The sequence below is a fragment of the Ictalurus punctatus genome, unplaced genomic scaffold, assembly GCF_001660625.3.
Source record: "Ictalurus punctatus breed USDA103 unplaced genomic scaffold, Coco_2.0 Super-Scaffold_100056, whole genome shotgun sequence".
NCBI classification, from domain to species: Eukaryota; Metazoa; Chordata; class Actinopteri; order Siluriformes; family Ictaluridae; genus Ictalurus; species Ictalurus punctatus.
This window is the reverse complement of record NW_026521088.1, coordinates 3,327,702-3,338,995: the sequence shown is the minus strand read 5'-3', so window position 1 is coordinate 3,338,995 and position 11,294 is coordinate 3,327,702.

The window sequence follows — 11,294 nt, the reverse complement described above, 5'->3', positions numbered from 1 at the left end:
ACACTGACAAAATATTTCAAATTTTTACAGGCTCTACATCATTCAGAAATTCTGGCGGCCACAACACCGGCTAATCCTTATCCACCAAGTGTGTTCAGACAGGTCACAAAATTCACATCTTTCATTAAAATTCTCCAAACCAGTCAACACTGGAAAAGGTCAAACAAAACACAGCACAGTGGATGGACAATAATATAGAGATCTTAAAAGAACACTACGATGAAGTAATAGCAACCGTTTTGTCTGAAATAAGGGAATTGGACATTCAGGTTTTCAACAGCGCAGTAACCTGGAGCAAAACAAGATATAGAAAGAAATTCACAGCGAGTTCAGCACAGACCCTGAAATCAATGTTAACAGAAATGCCAAAAAAGTCACTCACCCCATTGGCTGAATCCTTCAATGACCCTGAATCGTTTCCACCTCTTAAACCGAGTACGCAACCTGTTATCTTTTTATATTGGCCCATTTTAACTGAACAGCCGGCCCAATTTGCCTGAACATTGTGTTGTGGCTCAAGAGGGTTCCTGCCGATACTCTAACCCTCATAATTTTAAAACAATTATACTTTTTCATATTTTTAAAAGAAATTTATATTGAAGAGGCCCATGCTAATTTATAAAAATATCATTAGAGATCATGATTTGATGAGATGATGAGCCATGATAGCTTATTTGATGGTATTATAAATCATTTTCCAAAAAGTGGCCCATGTTAGCTGACTTCACCCTAACCATATGGAAAAGTACCTCATGTACACAGTTAACTATGGTGGTGGATCTTTAATGTTTTGGGGCTGTTTATCTGCCAGAGGACCTGGACATATTGTTGGGATACATGGCATCATGGACTATCAAATATCAACAGATATTAAATAAAAACCTGACTGCCTCTGCCAGAAAGATTAAAATGTGCCGTGGTTGGATCTTCCAGCAGGACAATGATCCAAAACATACATCAAAATCAACACACAATTGGTTTACTGACCACAAAATCAAGGTCCTGCCATGACCATCCGATGTGTTGATTCTTTCAAGTCATTTAACAGTAATGAGCAGTATTAAAATGGATATCTGAGTCTGATAATAACATTAACTTCTACTTAGTCAAATTTTGTAGTGTTTAGGACATTTAACACCCTTCTGTCCAAAAGAAACCAAAAGGGGGTACAAACTTTTACACTTCACTGTATTTGGTTGAAATTGCACTAATAGAACAACTGAATTATACTGTACTGTATTATAAAAAAAAAACATAGGATCTAATTTATTGTCACTATATACACTTTATATACACTTTACCTGGCTGCTATCACTATAACTGCTATGATCATATTTGGTATAAGCTAATTAGCTGAATACTCATTCATAGTGTGTTATGTTTACATTTACACCATTTTTCCATTATTGCACTACCTGTTATATGTTAAAGATCTAACGGACCTGTGCGGACACATTTTTACTAATTATCTGTTTAAAAAAAAAACATTCTTAGATTTCAGTGTTTGTTTGTGCTCACATAGTCCTATTGAACACAGCATACCACCATCTAACATACCATCTAACATGATATATATGGTTATATCTAGAGATATAGAGATAGCTCTTTAACATTTTACACTGGGTCAAAAAAAAGTCAAAAAGTCATTATGGACTAGATGGTCTGCCTTACATTACTTCTGTTCAGAAAACACGCTTCGGGGAGTAAATACTAAAGTTCTGTCCCAAATGAAGTACTGTACACTTACACTATGCACTGTATACTCTACTATCTGTATACTCAACTGTGTGGATTTTAGAAAGGTAATATCATCTCAAATGTATCACTAGCGATTTTTTTACTAACCAGTAGTATAAGTCACGATGACGCATGACGTCATACGCACGCTAGCATTAGCAAACACTCAGAGACACCGACACTGACTTTCTCCAGTTTACTCTCTGTCAGCGTTACCTACTATTCCCAACATGACGTCAGTCTCCATCAGATGGAGGAGAAATCATCACGTGACTGAGGAAGAAAATCAGAAATGCAGGGAGCATTTTATATTAAACACCGCGGAGCACAAAGTTATGTTTATATCCACTGTGCGTAAGGGGCAGGGGAAACTGGTGCACGCTACTTAAAAGGTTTAGTTTAATTTAAGTTTATTATCATTATATGCTGTATCTGCGTGCTTGCAGTGTAAATTCTGTTGTTTATTATAACGGAAGTGATGTGTTAGTAACGAGGCCGCGTTGCGATCACGCGTGGTGTAGACGCGCTGATACAGAGTGTAGAGCGAGTAAGATCTGTAATGTCTAATTCAAACACAAAATTTTATATTATTTATTTGATAGTATTTATGCATTATTTTCAAGGCTGCACAAAAAGCACTGAATTAAACTACAGTCCTAATTAATAATATATATTCTGGTGTGTTATTCTCTGTGTGTGTGTGTGTGTGTGTGTGTGTGTGTGTGTGTGTGTGTGTTGGGTTCTTTTCTGTTTTGGACAAACACTTGTGTAAAGTTTTAGTCTGAAGTATGTTGGCTCGAATTTAGCCTATTACCCAAAAACATTTAAAATTCAACTTAGAAGCCAATACTCACATCTACCTCTGAGACCAGTTGGAGATAGAAAAAATACACCAGCCGTGAGTGAGAAGAAGCAAGGGTCCAGCTTTATTGTTTCATTCCACCACACGAGATCCACACCGATGAGAATTCTCAGAAGTGATCCCAGTATCCTGAGCTTAAGCTCCAGTATTTATACTGTATTTACACACTAGATAACCCATAGGTTTCCAGAAAAGGCCTATTTCACTTACCCATAGAATTGAAACCAGGGGTTTTAATTTACACATAAAATCAGAACCCAGGCATTTCCAACAACCCAGGAAACAAAAACCCAGAGTTTCTAGTTACCTAGGTTGTCAAAAACCAGGATTCTCATTTACCCAGGTTGTCAAAAACCAGGATTTTCATCCACCTAGGTTGTCAAAAACCAGGATTCCCAATTCCCTAGGTAAAAAAAATGACGTAAGCAAGACGACTAAACAACCGGGAGGGACCTTGGTCTTATCGCTATCTCGAGGGGGGGGGCAGCCACCCTTATAACTGGCTTTCTTCATGGTTCTCTAAAAATTAAGGCTTTCCTTGCGAGACGAGAATCTTCACCATCTGAATCATGAGTAAGTTATATTTTCCTTTTTTTCCTGTATTTCTCGTTTATAATTTATTTTCATATTTGCACTATATTTCTTAGTTTATATATATTTATACTACTTGAAAAGCGGTTTACTGTACTTCCAACTTCTTAATATCATTACAATTCTACTGTCCTGCATATCCTACTATTCTGTTTTTTATGAGTTTCTCTATTACTATAAGATTTTATTAAAGTTATTCATGTGTGTGTATGTATGTTGTGTCTACTTGCCCGCCCTTGACTGTACGAGTGTGTGTGTGTGTGTGTGTGTGTGTGTGTGTGTGTTTTTAGCACTCCTCAGCTCGTACACTTCTTTTTGACTTTTTTTTGACTATTACTGCTCTTAAATTGCTCGTAATTCCAATCTGTCAATGTCCGCCTAATCCCGCTTCTATGTGTCTAGGTGCCCGTTTTTCCTTCTTCTCCCTTATGTTTATTTTATGACATTTTTTATCCACAACAAGTAAAACTCAGTTTGTGGATTTTATTTCAAATAAGAAGAAATGGTACTGAAAGTTTGCCCTGCCCCATCCGATTAATCGAAAAAATAATCGACCAACTAATCGATTATGAAAATAATGGTTAGTTGCAGCCCTAATAATTATTAATGAATTAATCATCCCCATTCCTTCCTCCAAGTGGATTTACCATATATTGTGTATGAGTATGGTTCATGTAGACCAGTTTACCTCACAGCTCCATGTTCCCTGATTCGATCCTGAGCTCAGGATACTGTTTATGTGGAACTGCAGTTTCTCCCTGCGTCTGTGCAGGATTCCTCCAGGTTTTCTCCCACCACACACAGACCTACTGGTTGGTGGATCTCCTATGCTATCTTGCCCCAGGGTGTGAATGAGTCTGTGATTCTGTGTCTGTCCGTGGTCTCCTGTGATGGACTGATGTAAGATATATTCTTGCCTCTTGCCCTTTAATCCTGGATAAACTCTGGATCCTCCTCAATCCTGAGCAGGATGAAGTGATTACTGATGATAAATAAATGAGCAAAGTTGACAAACTGCATCTGCTTTTTACTTGTATCTACTCTATGGGTCAATATCGTACACTCATATAATTGTCAGATTATTAGAAATCCATGGCTTCAATATGTGAAGGGGAAAAAATATTGTTAATATAAAATGATATCTAATTCCTTTAATGCAAATAGATTGAGTACAAAGCCACCTACTAAGCCACTGCAGTGGAACTGCATGATAGAAGTAACAACTTCATTCATGTCATGTTCTGTGAAGGGATTACAACACACCTTTGTAAGATATATTCAGTTTCTTGTCTATTTCTGACATGGAAGAGCCTTCATTTTTCAAAACAACAATAGACTGATGAGTTTCTGAAGAAAGCTCTTTCTTTCTGGCCATTTTGTGACTGTAATCAAACCCACAAATGCTGATGCTCCAGGTTCTCAAGTAGGCCAAAGAAGGCCAGTTGTATGGCTTTCTTAAACAGCACGACGGTTTTCAGCTGTGCTAACATCATTGCACAAGGGTTTTCTAATGATGAATGAACTTTTTAACATGATAATGTCAGATTAGCTAACACAATGTGCCACAGGAACACAGGAGTTGCTGGTTGGTGAAAATGGGCCTTTCCATGCCTATGTAGATATGCCCTTTAAAATCCAGCTATAATAATGACTGTATTTCTGATCAATGTTATTTTAAAAATTGTGATTTTCATTCAAAAGCAAGGCAATTTCTGAGTGACTCCAAACTTTTGAACTGTAGTGTTGCTAAGGTGATAAAGTTAATAGTAATTCTCTCATGGTGGTGTTCTAGTTATAATATCAGTACAAGCCACTGTATAAGGTGTGCTACTGTAACAAAAGAGGCAGGACATTAGTTTGGTTTGGAAATTACCAGAGGGTTTGATCATTCTAGACAGCATGGCTCAGGTTAATTGTCAGTCATATAATATTGTATCAAATACAATAAGTGCAGAGAGGAAAAGTAAAAGGATATAATGGCTACATGCTTAAATGATGCACTGATCGATTTTCTGTGCATTAGAGTGTGTGTTTTTATGAAGCATTGTAAGAAGCAGTGGAATAAGGTGGACTGAGAAATATAGAACATTACTTAATAGGCCTAATACTGAATATACAGAGAGTTTTATTTAGTGTACATACATTTTATGAATTCATGCTGGTTTTGTTTTCTCATTTATTTTACTTTTTTTTATTCTATGGTATGCTGGTATGGCAAGAAACAAATTATAAATGCTACTTACCTTTTAATGGTGTTTTTTAATTGTGTGTGTGTGTTTTAACCTAATCGGTTTACAGTGAATTCTCTAAAAGATTGTGTATGAATGTGGATTTAAAAATAAACAGCTTTAATCTCTATGGTTACATGAACACAGTACACTAAGTAAAAATCTCTGCATACGGGTGGACCAAAAATGAGGAGATGGGGGCAGGCTCAAAAATCAGTTCTTTATTTTCCTTCACTATTTCTGTCTCTTTTCAGGAATTTTATTTCACTATGCACATATCTAGACACACAGCTGTCCTGTGTCTGTCCTCTCTCTCCCCCTTTTATCCTGCTCATTGAAACACAGAACACCTGTTACAAAATCCTGCACAGGTGTAGATCCTTACCACTCACTTTTCCCTGGCTCCGCCCTCCATTCACAAACCGGTGTTCAACCAAACCCCTCCTCCACAAATAAGTAGTAGGCTACTTCTATATTTCCCAGTCTACCTCATTTCTCTGCTTATTATGATGTTTCATAAAAACACCATTTAATACACATAAAATCCATCAGTCCATCATTTAACCACCAACCCATCATTTAACCATAGGTGTGAGGTGTTTCATGCATCTCTTCCTGTAAATCCCTTCACTTTTCCCTTCTTCACTTACTGTATTTCCAGTCTTTCCCAATTAACCTGAAAGATGTTGTCTAGAATTACCAAACCATGTCTGAAAATGATTCAACTATAAACATATGTACATGACAGATTATTAACCCTTATGTTTAATGTTTAGAGTAATTACATACACTTTTAGTGTTTAGTGGTATTGCCTGTTCATTGATTGAACTTGGGGTAGCCTTCCACAAGCTTCTCATGATTTGCTGTAATTTGTGCTCATTCCTCCGGACAGAACTGTTTTGAGGGCCTCATTGCTCAGACATGCTTTTTCACTTCAGTCCACAAATTTTCTTTGGGAATCAGGTCAGGGTGTTTTTGATGGCCACTCGAGTAGATTTACTTTGTTGTCTTTAAGCCATTTTGTTACAACTTTGGAGGTATGCTTAGGAGCATTGCCTTGCTTTACATTTTATTTTTCCCCAATAACCTGTGTTCAATTTCCCTTACCCGCCCTACTAGGCCAAAACCAGTGTGCACTTGCAGCATGAGGAGACAAGTGTGTAGTAGGGTGTTGTTTTTTTAAACTACTATATTTTCTATAGTTGCTACCTAAAATGACCTTTAATACAGAGGAGGTGGACTATGGGGAGGTGCAATACCAGTACCCTGATACTACCATAACATAGAGGTTCTCTTTTTTTTGGTGTACAGACAATGCTAATGTTTCCTCTTCGTTACTTGACAAAGTTATTATTTTACCTGTCGAACACAGTATGTTGGAGTTGGAATGAAATAATGAATATTGATATTATTTTATTTCCACTCCAATATACTGTGGTAAAAATATATATTTTTAAAAACAATAACTTTGCCAATGTCCAAATATTTATGAACCTGACTGTATCTGCTGGGTCTGCAAAAATAATGTAATTAATAAAATAAAAATAAAATAAAAAACAGCTTGGATGGTCATTGTGCATGTTTTTTCTAGTCCAGCCAACTTTTCTGATTTTTATGGAATTAATGAATTAATTTTATTATTAATATTATCATGTTTTTTTCATACATCTTGCAATGTGCTCTTGGACTCATTAGTGATGGGACCTGGAGTCACTGGGTGTTTCAGGTCTTTAATCCTAAGACTACCTGGACCTGGCCTGTGTCCAAATTGCTGATCACCCTCCAGAGCCTTCTTGAAGCTCTCTCAGCAGCCTCTGTGGTGTTCCTGATAGTTCTTTTCATTTGTTGGAAAAGCCTCTCCAGCACACAACGGGATCCTCATAATAATAATAATAATAATAATAATAATAATAATAATAGCAATAATAACAACAACAATAACAACAACTATCATATGCATGGAGTTTGCATGCTCTCCCCATGCTTCGGGGGTTTCCTTCAGGTGATCTGGTTTCCTCCCCAATTCAAAGACATGTGTTGTAGGATGATTGGCATTTACAAATGATCCGTAGTGTGTGAATGTGTGCGAGTGTGTGTGCAATTGTGCCCTGCAACAGGTTGGCACCCTATCCAGGGCTGTCCCCTGTCTTGTGCCCCAAGTCCCCTGGGATAGGCTCCACGCTCCCCCACGACCCTGTGTAGGATACGCGGTACAGATAATGGATGGCTGGATGGATGGATGTCCCAAATCAATGTCACTGCTATAGCAAAATCATAGAACTTTGGGGAAATTAAACTTATGGCAGAAAATTCTACTGAGCTTCGTGCCACTGCAACATTATTTTTTTTTTAAACTTATGGCTCAATACTAAAACTACCAAAAGTTTCTCACTCCCATTTTCTGTCTGCCAGATCATTTAATAAATAAGCTAAAAATCTACAACAGAAACAGATAGCAAAGTTAAAACCAACAATTTCTGTTCAAAGGTTATGTAAACATCTCAAAATCTCAGTCTCAGTGTTTAAGTCTAAGCTTAAAACGTATTTGTTTACTCAAGCCTACCCTGACTAGATTCTGTTCTACTACTTTGCAGTCATAATTTCTTTTTTCTCCCTCTCTCCTTTCGCCGAGCCCCACACGAATTTATGGAGATACTAGAGATCCAGATCCTTTCTGCCTCTGGAAGGAGCTCAAATCTTCTTTAATTCCAGACTGCTGGGACTACGGCTGCTCTTAACGCCATACAGACTTCATATGAATCCATAATGAACTTTTTCACACTATCTGTTGTTACCCAGATGAGGATGGGTTCCCTTCTGAGTCGGGTTCCTCTCAAGGTTTCTTCCTCTTAAAACATCTTAGGGAGTTTTTCCTTGCCACCGTCGCCACTCAGTGTCTTGCTCAGCTGGGATAAATTCGCACCTTTAATATCTGTATACCATGTTGATATTTCTGTAAAGCTGCTTTGAGACAATGTCTATTGTAAAAAGCGCTATACAAATAAAATTGAAATGAATTGAATTGAAAATATACTGTACCTCTGTTAAACATTTCACAATAATCAGTAGGAATAAGTGGAACTAAATCTTATACAAACTGTACATGAACATGGTCAGAAAGATTCCAACAGGAATTTGAAATGTGAACCTTCGATTAAAACTGGAGTACGTGAGTGAGGGGTGCACTGCTGTTACCTGTAGTCCAGCAGTGTAGTGAGTGTGGTTTGTTTGGAATGGTTTGAGTTTTGGATAGATCAAGCTAAATAAAACACTTAATACACATGGGTAATAATGTCTGGTTTTATATTATTTCAGGTTTTATGCGAAACATAATCCAAAATGATGTACAATTAAAGGTTAGTATAATTAGCCTACACTGAACAAGTTAAGTGATATATGTGCACACATACTAATCATGGGTCCAAATATCGCTAAATTTGGCTGAATTATAAAAGCCATTAGTCGTACTGAATGAAGAGTCGTTTGGGAGTTTATTGCTGAGCCAAATGAACTGACTCACTGAAAAGAGCTGGAATAACCATCACTAATTTGTGTATCTTTGATTCCTGTATGTGTCTATAAATCTTTACGTGCCCTGATGTTCCCATGCCAACTGGTCACTTGCGTCACGATTGCAATGACCTCAAAGCAAAAACTAAATAAATAAATAATTAATAATAATAATAATAATAATAATAATAATGTAACTGCTGTTTTACTAAGTTGAGCAGTGTAAGCGTGAGTTCTTTTGGCGTGAGGTATTTGTGTTGCACAGTGATGAATAATTTGCTGTATATTCCTCTTTAAACAGTGCCTATGTCCAGTGATGAATAATTAGTAAGATTTGATGGTAATATTAGTCTACACTTATTTTCAAACTTTTTGTAACATATTTTCTGTCTATTACAGATGTGTTGAGTCCTTCACATTAGAATAAGATGAATAGTTAATGCTGAATTAGGATTTGCATGGATTACATGTGTCTGGATCGGACAGTGTTGCATGTTACGTGGTGGTTTCTTTTGCTGTTGATGTGACCTGTTGTTGTGCTGATGTGGGTCTCACTGCAGTGACATGTTTGTTAGTTTAGTTCAGTTACAGTTTCTTTGCAGCAGTGTAGTTTGAGTGTCTTGTTTCTTTACTGAACCGTAGACTGTTGAATAGAATAAAGTAATGTGTGAATATACAAATATATATTATATATGGTGTGCTATGGACATGTAATACAATGTATACGAAACACAAGTCTCAATATTTAAATAATACAGTGCAGTGGTCACAAACACGAGGAATGGAGCGTATACTGCACAATCTGTGAGTGAATTGAAAGTCTTTATACTGTAGCTGTGATTGTGCTGTGAATTTAATGCAGGTGTGTGATCTGGGATTTGCAGTACATGGCAGAGATGTTTGTGGGCCCGCAGTGCAGGATGGGAAATGTAGTTCGTGACATGAGTAGACTTAACACCAACTTAATAGGATCAAATACAGTTTAAATGAAATGGATACATTTATAATGGAACTTTTTTACGCCTTTCACAAATGGCGCTCAGCGAAGGAAACAAATTTGTATTAAATTGAAATGAAGCTCATAGATGATAAATTTTGTTAGACTAGTTAAATACACATACGCATTACTCCTGATTAGAGAGATTTACAGAAAGTGAAGGAAGTTTAAATGTCATGTATGAAGGGTCTGAGTGATATTTTGAGTGTGGTACAGTTGTAAGTTAATAAGGGACAAAGGGGTGCATGCACGTCTACCCTTTAAACTAAACGCTATTGTTGTACACAGTAAAAAACAAATTCAATAGGATGTTTTGAATAAAAATTAGTGGGATAAAAGAGACTAGAGAACTGTAAATACATGTCTAGATCTCAACCTCATTTACTCTATTTTAGTTCTGTATTATTGGGATTATCACTCGTTAGCACAGATGGGATATTAACATGTTAGATTAATGTACATCACAAATAGTCCTAGACTAAAGGATTTAGTTTTTTCATTCACCAGAAGGATATTAAGAAAGGAATTCAGGAAGGGAGAAGAATTAATATTTGTTGTATTTTGTTGTATTTTTGCAGACAACAGACTAGAACTCTTTGACAGATTAACTAAACATGAGAGTAGAAGACCCCTTTATGAGAGGGGGTATTCCAACAAATGATATTTGATTAGAGAAGTACATTACACGAAGATGAGAGAACTGAAGGGATGGGAGATTAAATCAAGTATTACAAGAAAAGCAGGGAATTAGCCATCACCTGTGGAAAGAGCCATTTTATTTCTCTCTTTATTTATTTAACCTTTATTTAACCCGAATAGCCTCTCTGAGATTACTTCAGTAATTTTTCAATGATTTAATAGACCAACATTATTTAATCTCTGCAGCAATATTTCATGATCCACTGTGTCAAGCCTTTGATAAAACAATAAACAGGGAAGTGCAGTAATCACCTTTATCTAGAGATTACACAATATTGTAAAATAGTAAACTGATATATTTATCTTTCATATCAATTCTGTATTTTATTCTTCATATACACATTACAAACATTAGTACAAATCTAATCAGCCCATTTGATCTATGCCAAATATCTTAGTTCTGAAAATCATTTCAGCTTGCTTTAGGTAGAGTTTCAATTTTCAGTCTCAGTCGGACCTGGACAGAGTGCACCTTCTCCTGAACTCTTGTCCCCGACAGCAGAGCCACTTATTGGCAACTAAATCAAAGATTAAAAGAAATATTTACAAAAGATTTATGAAGTTGCTTGGATATCAGTGAGCACTGATTTTGTTTCCAATTTTCAGTAAAATTGAGTACATTAATAAAAATAACCAAATACGCCAAGCATTTTCTGCAGAGGTGCTTAC